The sequence below is a fragment of the Antedon bifida genome, chromosome 1, assembly GCF_963402885.1.
Source record: "Antedon bifida chromosome 1, ecAntBifi1.1, whole genome shotgun sequence".
Taxonomy (NCBI): Eukaryota; Metazoa; Echinodermata; class Crinoidea; order Comatulida; family Antedonidae; genus Antedon; species Antedon bifida.
This window is the reverse complement of record NC_136226.1, coordinates 15,047,805-15,066,075: the sequence shown is the minus strand read 5'-3', so window position 1 is coordinate 15,066,075 and position 18,271 is coordinate 15,047,805. Positions and strand designations below refer to the sequence as shown.

The following is an 18,271-nucleotide window of genomic DNA, read 5'->3' as shown; positions in this document are numbered from 1 at the left end:
TAGGTCCTAGCTAGGCTAGGCTAGACCTTAGTTATGCCTAAAATGTTAGTACACAAGGAGAGTAGTTTATTCCCAAGCCGGTCTAGGTTAGGCCTACCTGTACTTTTTCAATTGTTTGTAAATAAGGCCTAGAGGCCTACTCTACCTAGGCCTATAAACATTAAACAATTAGGCTTCTGCTTTTGAGGCCTAGGCCTACCCCCTACTAGGCTAGTTTGTTCTTGGACATTTTATGCTTATCAAACTAGACCTAGGCCTAGGCCTATGCCCACAATCATAATTCTTACATAGTGTTATTTATAAAGCAAATAATTTATTATTATATTACTGTAGTGTTTTTGGTTAATATTATTATTTTAGACATTCAGGCTGGTTGAGTGTATTCTTCATGTTTTTTATTTATCCAGTATACTACTAGGCCTAGTATTAGTAATATCTCTCTAAACTTCATTTCTTGTCTTTCAGATAAATTGATGCCTCTTCAGAAACAATACCAGAATTTAGTATGGTAATTTTAAATTTATTGTATTGAGAATATTTACTTTTATTAAATACGATTACTGAATTTTTTTTTACTATTAAAAAACAAACAGAATCATCATACTACAAAATATAAACCAAATGAACTTTAATCTATATCATAGCAATTTCATAATTTAACAAGTTTTTTTTCTAGTTTTATTTTTATGTAGTTTATCCAGCAATTTCTTTAGTAACACTGTTTTTCATCAAGTTATGTGTGCATGCAGTGAACAAGGAGTGAATACTGGTAACTGGATATGTTTTTATTGGTGCATTTGTCACTACTAACTATACTAATAATATACAAAATTGATATCCATTATATCAAAATATGTTTCATTCTTTCCCAACATTAGAAAAATACATTACATCACCGCTAACACAATGTTCTATTTATTATTTCAAATGCTACTTCTTCTAAAACATGTCACCTTATTCGACTTAATTGTTTCTCTATAACATAAATTAATTTTATTTCATCATCCATGTTTAATGAAAACAATGTTAAATCACACTATTGAATATCATCTAAGTTTAGTTGTGTTTATAATGCATAACATTTTCTTTCTTAGAATAGAACAGTGACAAGTGTAGTTATAATTGAAGGGAAATGTAAAACCATGAGGAATACCAATTAGGAAGCAGTAACAATGCTCTGTTCTTTTAATTAAAAAGGTAAATCATTTACTTATTATAATTGACTTTATGCCCATAGCAATTGTTAAAATCATGGATTAATATATTTCTATATGTAAGCCTATCCTTGATCATGAACTCAAGAACAGCAGACACGCTAACTGAAAAGTATAGGTATTAGTAAACAATGATTAATGTAATCAGTTGAGAACACAACATTCAAGTCTTCTCTCTATCTCTCTTTTATTATATCTCTGTTAGCTCTAACTGCATATTTTGTCTTATTAGTGTGTGAAGAAGGATAATTGATATGATTTTAGAAGAGGAAGATACCAAATAACAAGATGAGGGAAGATAAAATGAAGGGGGAACAAGAGAAGATGGTTAAATATAAGACTAGTATTATATTATAGCAATTACTGTATAGTTTAATTATTATAAAATGAACATTAACCCATTTATTAACCCATCTATAAGATTAATATTAAATAACAGAGCACTCAAGGCAATGCCACAATATATAATATAACCTACCCATTTTTTTTCAAAATAGTAACGGATGTCTTACAGTTAAAATAAAATGAGAAAGATTTGTTATGAGGAAATCTGGGGCAATTTTTGTGGAATTATTGTAAACCCAAAACTGGATTTGATTATTGAATATCAATTGATTTTGTTGTTGTTTTTTTTTTATATACTTTCAGTTTCTGCTGTGGTTTCAATCAACCGCCACTTCACAAAATTCTTCAGGTAATTAATTAACTTTATGATTTTTTTTTTTGCTTTACTAATATGTTACTTTTATTTAAACTACTAATAAACCACCATATAACTGATGCACAAAATAGATGTAGTTAGTTTAATGATAGTAGGTGTAGTTGATAATAGTCATTCTTTAGTTGATTTAAACAGAATGAATGAATGTAGCTGATCAATCATAAAAAAAATAGTTGATTATTTAGTTATTGTTTAGTAGGTGTAGTTGAAAATTACTAACTGTTTAGTTGATTTCAACTTATTAAATGTAGTTTAATCAGTAATTGTTTAGTTGATTTGATGCTAGTAGGTGTTGTTCAAAATAAATGTAGTTTATTATTCAGTAAAATAGTTATTTAAACACAACATATTTTTGATAATTCAGTAATTGTTTAGTTGACTTGATTTATAGTATTTGTAGTTAATAGTTAGGATTGTTTAGTTGATTTAAACACAACAAATGTAGTTAAATGTAGTTTAATCAGTAATTGTTTAGTTGATTTAATCACAACAAATATAGTTGATCAATTAGTAAGTATCTACTTGATTCTATGAAAGTAGATGTAGTTGATAATTATTAAATGTTTAGTTGATTTAAACACAACAATTGTAAATTAATCAGTAAATGTTTAGTTGATTTAAACACAATAAATGAGTTGCTTATTTAGTTATTGTTTAATTGATTTGATGATAGTAAGTGTAGTTGAGAATTAGTCATTGTTTAGTTGATTTAAACTTATTAACTGTAGTTTATTAGTTAATAACTGTTTACTTGTTTAGATGATAGTAGGTGTAGCTGATCAACTTATCAACACAATACATGTGGATGACTTAAACATAAATGTTGTTGATTTATCAGGAATTGCTTAGTTGATTTAAAAATAGTAGGTGTAGTTGAGAATTGTTAAGTGTTTAGTTTATTTAAACACAATAGATGTAGTTTATTATTTAGTTATTGTTTAGTTGATTTGATGATAGAAAATGTAGTTAATTTATCAGTCATTCTTTAGTTGATTTAATCACAATAAATGTAGTTTATTATTCAGTAAATATTTAGTTATTTAAACACAATAGATGTAGTTGATTGATTAATTGGTAATTGTTTAGTTGATTTGATGATAGAAAGTGTAGTTGAGAATTATTAGGTATTTAGTATATTTCAACACAATTAATGTAGTTGATTATTTAGTTATTGTTTAGTTGATTTAATGATAGTAAGTGTAGTTAATTTATCAGTCATTGATTAGTTGATTTAATCACAAGAAATGTTGTTTATTATTCAGTAAATATTTAGTTATTTAAACATATAGATAATTTAGTAATTGTTTACTTGGTTTGGTAATAGTAGGTGTAGTTAATAGTTAAGATTGTTTAGTTGATTTAAACACAACAAATTTAGTTTAATCAGTAATTGTTTAGTTGATTTTATGATAGTAAGTGTAGTTGATGAATGTTAAATGTTTAGTTAATTTAAACACAACAAATGTAGTAATCAGTAATTGTTTAGTTGATTTAAACATAAAAAATGTAGTTTAATCAATAATTGTTTAGTTGACAATTATTAATGTAATTATTTGAGAACACTACTTTTATCTGTGTTACATTTTATCTCTTATTACTCAGTTTATATCTGTGTTAGCTCTAACTACATGTTTTGTCTTCTTAGAGCGTGAAGAAGATAATTGATAATATGATTTTAGAAGAGGAAGATACCAAATAACAAGATGAAAGAAGATAAAATGAAGGGGAAACAAGAGAAGATGGTTCAATATAAGACTAGTATTATATTATAGCAATTACTGTAATAGTTTAATTATTATAAAATGAACATTAACCCATTTTTAAAGTCTATCATATTATTATTAAATAATAGAGCACCCAAGTCAATGCCACAATGTATAATTTAACCTAACTTTTTTTTCAAAAGAGTAACAGATGTCTTACAGTTAAAATAAAATGAGAAATAGTAATTGTTATGGAAAAATCTGGGGCAATTGTTGTGGAATTATTGTAAACCCAAAACTGGATTTGATTATTGAATAATAATTGATTTTTGTTTTGTTTTTATTTTATATACTTTCAGTTTCTGCTGTGGTTTCAATCATCCTCCACATAATTCTTCAGGTAATTTATTAACTATATGATTTTTTGAGTTTTATGTTTTTTAATTTACTAACATGTTACTTTTATTTAAACTAATAATAAACCACCATATAACTGATGTACACAATAAATGTAGTTAGTTTAATGATAGTAGGTGTAGTTGATAATAGTCATTCTTTAGTTAGTTTAATGATAGTAGGTGTAGTTGATGTTAGTCATTCTTTAGTTAGTTTAATGATAGTAGATGTAGTTGATAGTTAGGATAGTTTAGTTGATTTAAACACAATAAATGTAGTTAATTTTTATGATAGTAGGTGTAGTTGATAATTAGTCATTCTTTAGTTGAATTAAACACAATGAATGTAGTTGATCAATCAGTAATTATTTACTTGGTTCCATGAGAGTAGATGTAGTTGATAATTACTAATTTTTTAGATGATTAAAAAACACAATAAATGTAGTTGGTTTATTAGGAATTGTTTAGTTGATTTAATGATAGTATATGTAGTTTATAATCAGTAATTGCTTAGCAGATTTTAAACACAATTAATGTAGTTGATTATTTAGTTAAACAATTAAAAACATCAATTTAGTTTAGTTTAGTTGATTGTACTGTAGGACAAATTTAAACACAGCAATGCAGTTTAGTTGGTTGTGGAATAAAAGTGAACAGAGTTTAGTTTGGTTAATTGTTGTAGGACAAATGTAGACACAACAATGTAGTTTAGTTTATTTGGTTGTAGGACAAATGCAGACACAGCAGTTCAGTTTAGTTAATTACCTTAGGAACAAATAAACACAAGAATGCAGTTTAGTTTAGTTAGTTGTAGGACATAATATATTGATAAATAATATATTGACACAACATTAAACTAGGGGTAACAAATGTAGGGGTACAGTTATTATAGAACACAATTAAGAGTACATATTTTAGACAAATCTGAAAGTATAATTGGTTGAGAAATCATCTATTGAACAACCCAACAATACAGGACATTCAAGTAGTTAGACATGTGTAGGGGTACAGTTATTATAGAACACAATTAGGAGTACATATTTTAGACAAATCTAACTGAATAAATTGTTAAGAAATCATCTATTGAACAACTCAACAATACAGGACATTCAAGTAGTTAGACATGTGTAGGAGTACAGTTATTATAGAACACAATTAGGAGTACATATTTTAGACAAATCTAACAGAATAAATTGTTGAGAAATTATCTATTAAACAACCTAATAATACAGGACATTCAAGTAGTTAGTTATGTGTAGGGGTACAGTTATTATAGAACACAATTAAGATTACATATTTTAGACAAATCTAACAGAATAAATTGTTGAGAAATCATCTATTAAACAACCTAATAATACAGGACATTCAAGTAGTTAGTTATGTGTAGGGGTACAGTTATTATAGAACACAATTAGGAGTACATATTTTAGACAAATCTGAAAGTATAATTGGTTGACAAATCATCTATTAAACAACCCAATAATACAGGACATTCAAGTAGTTAGACATGTGTAGGGGTACAGTTATTATAGAACACAATTAGGAGTACATATTTTAGACAAATCTAACAGAATAAATTGTTGAGAAATCATCTATTAAACAACCCAATAATACAGGACATTCAAGTAGTTAGACATGTGTAGGGGTACAGGTATTATAGAACACAATTAGGAGTACATATTTTAGACAAATCTAACAAAATAAATTGTTGAGAAATTATCTATTGAACAACCCAATAATACAGGACATTCAAGTAGTTAGACATGTGTAGGGGTACAGTTATTATAGAACACAATTAAGATTACATATTTTAGACAAATCTAACAGAATAAATTGTTGAGAAATCATCTATTAAACAACCTAATAATACAGGACATTCAAGTAGTTAGTTATGTGTAGGGGTACAGTTATTATAGAGAACAATTAGGAGTACATATTTTAGACAAATCTAACAGAATAAATTGTTGAGACATAATCTATTAAACAACCCAAAAATACAGAGCATTCAAATAGTTAGACATGTGTAGGAGTACAGTTATTATAGAACACAATTAGGAGTATATATTTTAGACAAATCTAACAGTACAATTGGTTGAGAAATTATCTATAGAACAACCCAATAATACAGGACATTCAAGTATTTAGACATGTGTAGGGGTACAGTTATTATAGAGCACAATTAAGATTACATATTTTAGACAAATCTAACAGAATAAATTGTTGAGAAATCATCTATTAAACAACCTAATAATACAGGACATTCAAGCAGTTAGTTATGTGTAGGGGTACAGTTATTATAGAACACAATTAGGAGTACATATTTTAGACAAATCTAACAGAATAAATTGTTGAGAAATCATCTATTGAACAACCCAATAATACAGGACATTCAAGCAGTTAGACATGTGTAGGGGTACAGTTATTATAGAACACAATTAAGATTACATATTTTAGACAAACCTAACAGAATAAATTGTTGAGAAATCATCTATTAAACAACCTAATAATACAGGACATTCAAGTAGTTAGTTATGTGTAGGGGTACAGTTATTATAGAACACAATTAGGAGTACATATTTTAGACAAATCTAACAGAATAATTAGTTGAGAAATCATCTATTAAACAACCTAATAATACAGGACATTCAAGTAGTTAGTTATGTGTAGGGGTACAGTTATTATAGAACACAAATTAAGAGTACATATTGTAGACAAATCTAACAGAATAAATTGTTGAGAAATCATCTATTGAACAACCCAATAATACAGAATATTCAAGTAGTTAGACATGTGTAGGGGTACAGTTATTATAGAACACAATTAGGAGTACATATTTTAGACAAATCTAACAAAATAAATTGTTGAGAAATTATCTATTGAACAACCCAATAATACAGGACATTCAAGTAGTTAGACATGTGTAGGGGTACAGTTATTATAGAACACAATTAAGATTACATATTTTAGACAAATCTAACAGAATAAATTGTTGAGAAATCATCTATTAAACAACCTAATAATACAGGACATTCAAGTAGTTAGTTATGTGTAGGGGTACAGTTATTATAGAGAACAATTAGGAGTACATATTTTAGACAAATCTAACAGAATAAATTGTTGAGACATAATCTATTAAACAACCCAAAAATACAGAGCATTCAAATAGTTAGACATGTGTAGGAGTACAGTTATTATAGAACACAATTAGGAGTATATATTTTAGACAAATCTAACAGTACAATTGGTTGAGAAATTATCTATAGAACAACCCAATAATACAGGACATTCAAGTATTTAGACATGTGTAGGGGTACAGTTATTATAGAGCACAATTAAGATTACATATTTTAGACAAATCTAACAGAATAAATTGTTGAGAAATCATCTATTAAACAACCTAATAATACAGGACATTCAAGTAGTTAGTTATGTGTAGGGGTACAGTTATTATAGAACACAATTAGGAGTACATATTTTAGACAAATCTAACAGAATAAATTGTTGAGAAATCATCTATTGAACAACCCAATAATACAGGACATTCAAGCAGTTAGACATGTGTAGGGGTACAGTTATTATAGAACACAATTAAGATTACATATTTTAGACAAACCTAACAGAATAAATTGTTGAGAAATCATCTATTAAACAACCTAATAATACAGGACATTCAAGTAGTTAGTTATGTGTAGGGGTACAGTTATTATAGAACACAATTAGGAGTATATATTTTAGACAAATCTAACAGAATAATTAGTTGAGAAATCATCTATTAAACAACCCAATAATACAGAGCGTTCAAATAGTTAGACATGTGTAGGAGTACAGTTATTATAGAACACAATTAGGAGTATATATTTTAGACAAATCTAACAGAATAAATTGTTGAGAAATCATCTATTGAACAACCCAATAATACAGGACATTCAAGCAGTTAGACATGTGTAGGGGTACAGTTATTATAGAGAACAATTAGGAGTACATATTTTAGACAAATCTAACAGTATAATTGGTTGAGAAATCATCTATTGAACAACCCAATAATACAGGACATTCAAGTAGTTAGACATGTGTAGGGGTACAGTTATTATAGAACACAATTAGGAGTACATATTTTAAACAAATCTAACAGAATAAATTGTTGAGAAATCATCTATTAAACAACCCAATAATACAGAGCATTCAAATAGTTAGACATGTGTAGGAGTACAGTTATTATAGAACACAATTAGGAGTATATATTTTAGACAAATCTAACAAAATAAATTTTTGAGAAATTATCTATTGAACAACCCAATAATACAGGACATTCAAGTAGTTAGACATGTGTAGGAGTACAGTTATTGTAGAGCACAATTAAGAGTACATATTTTAGACAAATCTAAAAGTATAATTGGTTGAGAAATCATCTATTGAACAACCCAATAATACAGGACATTCATGTAGTTAGACATGTGTAGGGGTACAGTTATTATAGAACACAATTAGGAGTAAATATTTTAGACAAATCTAACAGAATAATTGGTTGAGAAATCATCTATTGAACAACTCAACAATACAGGACATTTAAGTAGTTAGACATGTGTAGGGGTACAGTTATTATAGAACATAATTAAGAGTACATATTTTAGACAAATCTAACAGAATAATTGGTTGAGAAATCATCTATTACTATTAGACAACACAATAATACAGAGCATTCAAGTAGTTAGATATGTGTAGGGGTACAGTTATTGTAGAGCACAATTAAGGGTACATTGTAGTTTTATCTATTGGTTGTAGGATAAATTTAACACAACAATGCAGTTCAGTTTAGTTAGTTGTTTAGGGCAAAATTAAACAAAGGAATGCAGTTCAGTTTAGTTGGTTGTAAGAGAAATTTAATCAGCAATGCAGTTCAGTTTAGTTAGTTGCTTTAGGACAAAGTTAAACAAAGGAATTCAGCTTAGTTTAGTTAGTTACTTTACGACAGAATTAAATAGAGGAATGCAGTTTAATTTTGTTAGTTGTTTAGGGCAAAATAAAACACAGCAAATCTAACAGTACAATTGGTTGAGAAATCATCTATAGAACAACCCAATAATACAGGACATTCAAGTAGTTAGACAGGGGTACAGTTATTGTAGAACACAATTAAGAGTAAATATGTTAGACAAATCTAACAGTATAATTGGTTGTAGGACACAATCACAGCAGTTCGGTTTAGTTTAGTTGGTTGTAGGACAAAATTAAACAGAGCAATTCAGTTTAATTTAGTTTGTAGAACACAATTAAACAGAACAGTTTAGTTTAATTGGTTATAGGAAACAATTAAACACAGTAGTTCAGTTCAGTTTAGTTGGTTGTAGGACAAAATTAAACACAGCATTTCAGGTTATAGGACACAATTAGGAGTAACTATTTTAGACAAATCTGAAAGTATAATTGGTTGATAAATTATTTATTGAACAACTTAACAATACAGTACATTCAAGTAGTTAGGCATGTGTATGGATACAGTTATTATAGAGCATAATTAAAAGTACATTGTAGTTTTATCTATTGGTTGTAGGAGACATTTAAACACAGCAATGCAGTTCAGTTTAGTTAGTTGGTTAGGGCAAAATTAAACAGAAGAATGCAGTTCAGTTTAGTTGGTTGTAGGAGAAATTTAAACACAGTAATGTAGTTAAATGTAGTTTAATCAGTAATTGTTTTGTTGATTTAAACATAATAAATGTAGTTTAATTAGCAATTGTTTAGCTAAATTAAACATAATAAATGTAGTTGATTAGATGATAGTAAGTGTAGTTAATAGTTAGGATAGTTTAGTTGATTTAAACACAATAAATTTAGTTGATTTATCAGTAAATATTTACTTAATTATATGAGAGTAGATATAGTTGATAATCAGTAATTGTTTAGTTGATTTAAACACAATGAATTTAGTTGATTTATCAGTAAATATTTACTTAATTATAATATGAGAGTTGGTGTAGTTGATAATCAGTAATTGGTTAGTTTGGTTAGAATAAAATGCAATAAATTTAGTTGATTTATCAGTAATTGTTTAGTTGATTTAAAGATGGTAGATATAGTTGAAAATAATTAGTAATTGCTTAGTTGATTTAAACACAATAAATTTAGTTGATTTATCAAGGATTGTTTAGTTGATTTAAAGATGGTAGATGTAGTTGATAATTAGTAATTGTTTAGTTGATTTAAACACAATAAATGTAGTTTAATCAGTAATTGTTTAGCTGATTTAAACATAATACATGTAGTTGATAAATAGTCATTGTTTAGTTAATTAAAACACAATAAATTTAGTTGATTTATCAGTAAATATTTACTTAATTTTATGAGATTAGATATAGTTGATTATTTGGTAGTTGATTATTTAGTAATTTTTTAGTTGATTTGATGATAGAGGTGTAGCTCAGAATAAATGTAGTTTATTTTTTAGTAAATATTTAGTTATTTAAACAAAACATAGTTGATAATTCAGTAATTGTTTAGTTGATTTAAACACAATAAATTTAGTTGATTTATTAGTAAATATTTACTTGATTTTATGAGAGTAGATGTAGTTGATAATTAGTCATTGTTTAATTGATTTAAAGACAATAAATGTTGTTTAATCAGTAATTGTTTAGCTGGTTTAAACATAATACATGTAGTTGATAAATAGTCATTGTTTAGTTGATTTAAACACAATAAATTTAGTTGATTTATCAGGAATTGTTTAGTTGATTTGATGATACTAGGTGTAGTTAATATTTAGGATAGTTTAGTTGATAGAAACACAATAAATTTAGTTGGTTTATCCATGGACCTATAAATTAGATTTATTTTATTAATTTATAGGTCCATGGTTTATCAGTAAATATTTACTTAATTTTATGAGATTAGATATAGTTGATTATTTAGTAATTGTTTAGTTGATTTGATGATACTAGGTGTAGTTAATAGTTAGGATTATTTAGTTGATTGAAACACAACAAATGTAGTTTAATCAGTAATTGTTTTGTTGATTTAAACATATAAATGTAGTTCAATCAGTAATTGTTTAGCTAATTTAAACATAATAAATTTAGTTGATTATTTAGTTATTGTTTAGTTGATTTAATGATAGTAGACTTAGTTGATAATTGGTCATTGTTTAGTTGCTTTAAACACAATTATTATATTTAGTTAATTTATCTTGTTTATTTAGTTTATTTAATCACAATAAATGTAGTTTAATCAGTAATTGTTTAGTTGATTTAAACAAAATAAATTTAGTTGATTATTTAGTAATTGTTTAGTTAATTTGATGATAGTAAGTGTAGTTAATAGTTAGAATAGTTTAGTTGATTTAAACACAATAAATTTAGTTGATTTATCAGTAAATATTTACTTAATTTTATGAGAGTAGATATAGTTGATAATCAGTAATTGTTTAGTTGATTTAAACACAATGAATTTAGTTGATTATTTAGTAATTGTTTAGTTGATTTGATGATAGTAGGTGTAGTTAATAGTTAGGATAGTTTAGTTGATTTAAACACAATAAATTTAGTTGGTTTGTCAGTAAATATTTACTTAATTTTATGAGAGTAGATATAGTTGATAATCAGTAATTGGTTAGTTGAATAAAATGCAATAAATTTAGTTGATTTATTAGTAATTGTTTAGTTTATTTAAAGATGGTAGATATAGTTGATAATTAGTTATTGCTTAGTTGATTTAAACACAATAAATTTAGTTGATTTATCAGGAATTGTTTAGTTGATTTAAAGATGGTAGATATAGTTGATAATTAGTAATTGTTTAGTTGATTTAAACACAATAAATGTAGTTGATTTATCAGTAAATATTTAGTTAATTTGATGATAGTAGAAATAGTTGATAATTAGTCATTGTTTAGTTGATTTAAACACAATAAATTTAGTTGATTAATTAATAATTCTTTAGTTAATTTGATGATAGTAGAACTAGTTGATAATTAGTCATTGTTTAGTTGATTTAAATACATTAAATGTAGTTTAATTAGTAATTGTTTAGTTGATATAAACACAATAAATGTAGTTGATAATTACTAATTTTGTAGTTGATTTATCAGTAAATGTTTACTTGATTGAAACATACTAAATGTTGTTTATTTATCAGGAATTGTTTAGTTGATTTAAAAATAGTAGGTGTAGTTGATAATTATTAAGTGTTTAGTGTATTTAAACACAATAAATGTAGTTGATAATTAGTCAGTGTTTAGTTGATTGAAAGACAATACATTAATTTGATTTATCAGTAATTTTTTTGTAGTTGGTTTAATGATACTAGGTGTAGTTGATTAATCAGTAATTATTCACTTGATTTTATGATAGTAGATATGGTTGATAATTAGTGTTTAGTTTTTTGAACACAGTAAATATAGTTAATTTTGAATTGTTTAGTTGATTTGATAATAGTAGGTATAGTTAAGAATGAGTAATGATTTAAACTTATTGAATGTTGTTTATTACTTAGTAATTGTTTACTTGTCTACATGATAGTAGGTGTAGCTGATACTTTTTTTGTAGTTTATTTAAACACAATAATTGTAGTTGATAATTAGCAATTGTTTAGTTGATTTAAACAAAATAAATTTAGTTGATTAGTCAGGGACTGTTTAGTGATAGTGATTTAATGATAGTAGGTGTAATTTATTATTAGTATTTGTTTAGATGATTTAATCATAATAAATGTAGTTTAATAATTAGTAATTGTTTACTTGTCTACATGATAGTAGATGTAACTTAGCAGGTGTTGATTTAATCACAATAGATGTCGTTTTAATCAATAATTGTTTAGTTGACAATTATTAATGTAATTATTTGAGAACACTACTTGTATCTGTGTTACATTTTATCTCTTATTACTCAGTTTATATCTGTGTTAGCTCTAACTACATATTTTGTCTTCTTAGAGTGTGAAGATAATTGATAATATGATTTTAGAAGAGGAAGATACCAAATAAAAAGATGAGGGAAGATAAAATGAAGGGGAAACAAGAGAAGATGGTTCAATATAAGACTAGTATTATATTATAGCAATTACTGCACTAGTTTAATTATAATAAAATGAACATTAACCCCATTTTTAAAGTCTATCATATTATTATTAAATAACAGAGCACCCAATGCCACAATGACTAACCTAACTTTTTTTTCAAAAGAGTAACAGATGTCTTACAATTAAAATAAAATGAGAAATAGTAATTGATATGGAAAAATCTGGGTCAATTGTTGTGGAATTATTGTAAACCCAAAACTGGATTTGATTATTGAATAATAATTGATTTTTTTTTTTTTTTAATTTTATATACTTTCAGTTTCTGCTGTGGTTTCAATCATCCTCCACATAATTCTTCAGGTAATTGATTAACTTTATGATTTTTTGAGTTTTATGTTTTTTAATTTACTAACATGTTACTTTTAATTAAACTACTAATAATTTAAACACAGCAATGCAGTGCAGTTTAATTTTACAGAGGAAAGTTTAGTTTAGTTGATTGTAGGACAAATGTAGACACAGCAATACAGTTCAGTTTAGTTTGTTGCTTTAGGACAAAATTAAACACACCAATGTAGGTTGATCTATTGGTTGTAGGACAAATATAAACAGAGGAATGCAGTTCAGTTTAGATAATTGTTGTAGGACAAAATTATACACACCAATGTAGTTTGATCTATTGGTTGTAGGACAAATATAAACAGATGAATCCAGTTCAGTTTAGACAACTGTTGTAGGACAAAATTAAACACAACAATGTAGTTTGATTTATTGGTTGTAGGACAAATATAAACAGATGAATTCAGTTCAGTTTAGATAATTGTTGTAGGACAAAATTAAACACAACAATGTAGTTTGATCTGTTAGTTGTAGGGCAAATATAAACAGAGGAATGCAGTTCAGTTTAGTTAGTTGTTTAGGGCAAAATTAAAGACACCAATGTAGTTTGATCTATTGGTTTTAGGACAAATATAAACAAATGAATTCAGTTCAGTTTAGATAATTGTTGTAGGACAAATTTAAACACAACAATGTTGTTTGATTTATTGGTTGTAGGACAAATATAAATAGAGGAATGCAGTTTAATTTAGATAATTGTTGTAAGACAAAATTAAACACAACAATGTAGTTTGATTTATTGGTTGTAGGACAAATATAAATAGAGGAATGCAGTTCAGTTTAGATAATTGTTGTAGGGCAAAATTATACACACCAATGTAGTTTGATTTATTGGTTGTAGGACAAATATAAACAGATGAATCCAGTTCAGTTTAGATAATTGTTGTAGGACAAACTTAAACACAACAATGTAGTTTGATTTATTGGTTGTAGGACAAATATAAACAGAGGAATCCAGTTTAATTTAGATAATTGTTGTAAGACAAAATTAAACACAACAATGTAGTTTGATTTATTGGTTGTAGGACAAATATAAACAGATGAATAGTTTATTGTTCAGTAAATATTTAGTTATTTAAACACAACATGTAGTTGATAATTCAGTAATTGTTTAGTTGATTTGTTGATAGTAGGTGTAGGTAATAGTTAGAATTGTTTAGTTGATTTAAACACAATAAATGTAGTTGACCAATTACTAACTATTTACTTGATTCTATGAAAGTAGATTTGTTGATAATTAGTATATGTTTAGTTGATTTAAACACAACAATTGTAGTTTAATCACTAATTGTTTAACTGATTTACACATAATAAATGTAGTTGATTAATTAGTAAATATTTAGTTGATTTAATCACAATAAATGTAGTTTATCAATTACTAACTATTTACTTGACTCTATGAAAGTAGATTTGTTGATAATTAGTAAATGTTTAGTTGATTTAAACACAACAATATTAATTTAATCAGTAATTGTTTAGCTGATTTACACATAATAAATTTAGTTGATTAATTAGTAGGCCTAATTGTTTAGTTGATTTAATCACAATAAATGTAGTTTAATCAGTAATTGTTTAGCTGATTTACACATAATAAATTTAGTTGATCAATCAGTAATTATTAACTTGATTTTAGGATAGTAGATATGGTTGATAATTAGTCAGTGTTTAGCTGATTTACACATAATAAATTTAGTTGATTATTTAGTTATTGTTTAGTTGATTTGATGATAGTAGACGTAGTTGATAATCAGTAATTATTTAGTTGATTTAAACACAATAAATGTAGTTGATTAATTAGTAATTTTTTAGTTGATTTAATCACAATAAATGTAGTTTAATCAGTAATTGTTTAGCTGATTTACACATAATAAATTTAGTTGATCAATCAGTAATTATTAACTTGATTTTAGGATAGTAGATATGGTTGATAATTAGTCAGTGTTTAGCTGATTTACACATAATAGATTTAGTTGATTATTTAGTTATTGTTTAGTTGATTTGATGATAGTAGACGTAGTTGATAATCAGTAATTATTTAGTTGATTTAAACACAATAAATGTAGTTGATCAATCAGTAATTATTCACTTGATTTTAGGATAGTAGATATGGTTGATAATTAGTCAGTGTTTAGTTTATTTAAACACAATAAATATAGTTGGTTAATTAGTAATTGTTGATTTGATAATAGTTGATGTAGTTTAGAATTAGTAACTGTTTAGTTGATTTAAACACAATAAATGTAGTTGATTAATCAGTAATTATTCACTTGATTTTAGGATAGTAGATATGGTTGATAATTAGTCAGTATTTAGTTTATTTAAACACAATAAATATAGTTGGTTAATTAGTAATTGTTGATTTGATAACAGTTGATGTAGTTTAGAATTTGTAACTGTTTAGTTGATTTAAACTTATTAAATGTAGTTTATTAGTTGATAATTGTTTACTTGTTTAGATTATAGTAGAATTTAGTTTTAACAATTAGTAATTGTTTAGTTGAAATAAACACAACATAGGTAGTTCATAAATCAGGGATTACTTATTTGATTTGATGATAGTAAATGTTTAGTTGATTGAAACACAATAAATGTAGTTGATCAACCTGTAATTGTTTACTTGATTTGATGATAGTAGATGTAGATGATGAATTAGTTATTGTTTAGTTTATTTAATAGTAAGTTTAGTTGATAATTAATAATTGTTTTTCAATGTACATATATGAGACAACATTCAATTTGCTGAGAATACATATAATATTATTACTGTTTAATTTTAGTTGTATGGAAGCAGTGACCAAGATAATTAGAAACTGAATGGGAAAGATAATGATGTAAAAAGGAAATACCAAACACCAAGAAGAATGGGAATAGGCCTACATATTTATATATAATATTTTGGTATGATACTTTTAATTATCTCAATTATAACCACCCATATTCATGAAATAAAGTGCAAAACAAATTCTAAGCAATTGATTAAACCAAATATAACAATCCTTACAATTAGAATATAGTGAAAACTATGTAGGCCAATCAGAAACTAACTTGACTGAAATGTAGCAATTTACATTGTTAAAACCATTGAAGTTAGTTATTTTAGTCTATTAAAATGAACTCTCAACATGTTTATTTTCTTTTTCTACCCACAGTTAGTTGATGTTTGGACTTTGCAGCATTTGTATAGAATGAGTTAAATGCAGCAAAACAGCATTACACCAGCACCATAATCCATATTTGTACAGTTTCGAGGCTCACTTGTTTTGGTAGTAGATTGAGTCTTCCGAGACATCGGCCACATACATATAGAGGACAGATATGAAAGAGCACCTGGATTGGTGGAACTTACATAATGTAACCCTTAATGGAAAAGCATGTAGTTGAACAGAGTCTTCTTACGAAGTACTATAATGAGAACATTACTCAATAAAATGGAAGTTTACTATTGTATTATTTTGTAAAATGAACATTTATGTTTTGCAACAAACTAAAATTCTTTAGAGTAATTGTTTGTGATATTTTAGTAAGATTTTTTTTAATTGAATTATATTGCTATATATTGCTATTTGTGATTAAATAAACGAAGTGAAGAAATAAAGTTTAAAAAAAAATATATTGAATTAACATCTGTAATTATTTGTAGGCCTACACCTGATCATATCCAATTTCTAAATGATAACAAAAACAAAATTGTTGATTTATCAAAGGATGTATAAGTGTATATAGCTACAGATAAGAAGATTGAAATTTAGTGGTTGCACGTTAAAGCGGATGGTTGAGTGTGGAATTTGACTTTATCACATGGGTGGAGTTGTTTCTTCTTGTCTATCAGCTGCATGGTAAACTGCACCATGATTACGTTTTACTTGCAATTCTTCAAAATAATAAATAAATAATGGTACAAGGCAAAAGTGGCAATGTCCCCTAAACTAATAATACCATATAACTCTTTTAAACACAAGAATGAATCTAAATTTGCTTCAAAATGCTTATTTTTATTTATATTCAAGTTGATATAACAATTACTGCTTGGATTATTGAAAATACAGCAGAAATGACTTCAGCCTACTTTACTATTTTCAATTATTATTCATTTTAATTTATTCCAGTGTACAAGATTGCCATAAAAATACTCTATACAATTTGAGTTACATTAAAACTGTACATTAAACAAAAACAAACTTAACAGATTTAGGCATAGGCCTATATATTATTTAAAATGACATTAAATGCTGAAATATTACAAACAAAAAATTGATGCTTGATTGCACACAAGAACACAAACATAATTCATAAACAAAATTAGTCAAATTTTAAAAATAGACATTTAAAAATAAAGATAATTTCATTTAGTGTGTAGAGTAGCCTAGTTCTTGGCAGAAATTGAATTTTGTACTTATGAATCCTTTTATTTGGGATAATATTAAAATAATATAAATAAGTAAAAGTAGTAGCCTACATAATTTTTAATATACAGTATACATTTAACCCTAGCCTATATAATTTATTTGTAAATAATGTCGCTAATAATAATACTACTATTACCGTAAATCTTCTTATAGTAACCCACTCTAATAGTAACCCCCTTCTAATAGTAACCCACCTTTATAAGTCAATCTATAATAATAACCCTATTATATATACCCATAACCTATTAGAGTCACAAAAAATATTGACAAAATGATTGGTCGTTTATGATGCAGCCGTATTTTGAAAATAAGGAGATAATGCATGTTGATCTCGGGAGTGGGGGAAGATTGAGTGTTTTTGAGTTTATAAAATAAAGTTAGAGTTCAACCAAATTTGCTTATTCGTACTGTTTTATTATTT

The 18,271-nt window shown here is 26.1% G+C and overlaps 1 protein-coding gene and 1 long non-coding RNA gene across 2 annotated transcripts in view; both read left to right on the top strand.

The window, feature by feature from the left end:
* Positions 1–18,271, top strand: part of LOC144843706 (telomerase protein component 1-like) — a 50,408-nt gene that overhangs the window by 3,012 nt on the left and 29,125 nt on the right. The window lies entirely within an intron of this gene.
* Positions 1,652–16,905, top strand: LOC144844014 (uncharacterized). Its single transcript, XR_013612385.1, has 3 exons — positions 1,652–1,908; positions 16,222–16,342; positions 16,594–16,905. It is a non-coding gene; the product is annotated as an uncharacterized LOC144844014 (long non-coding RNA).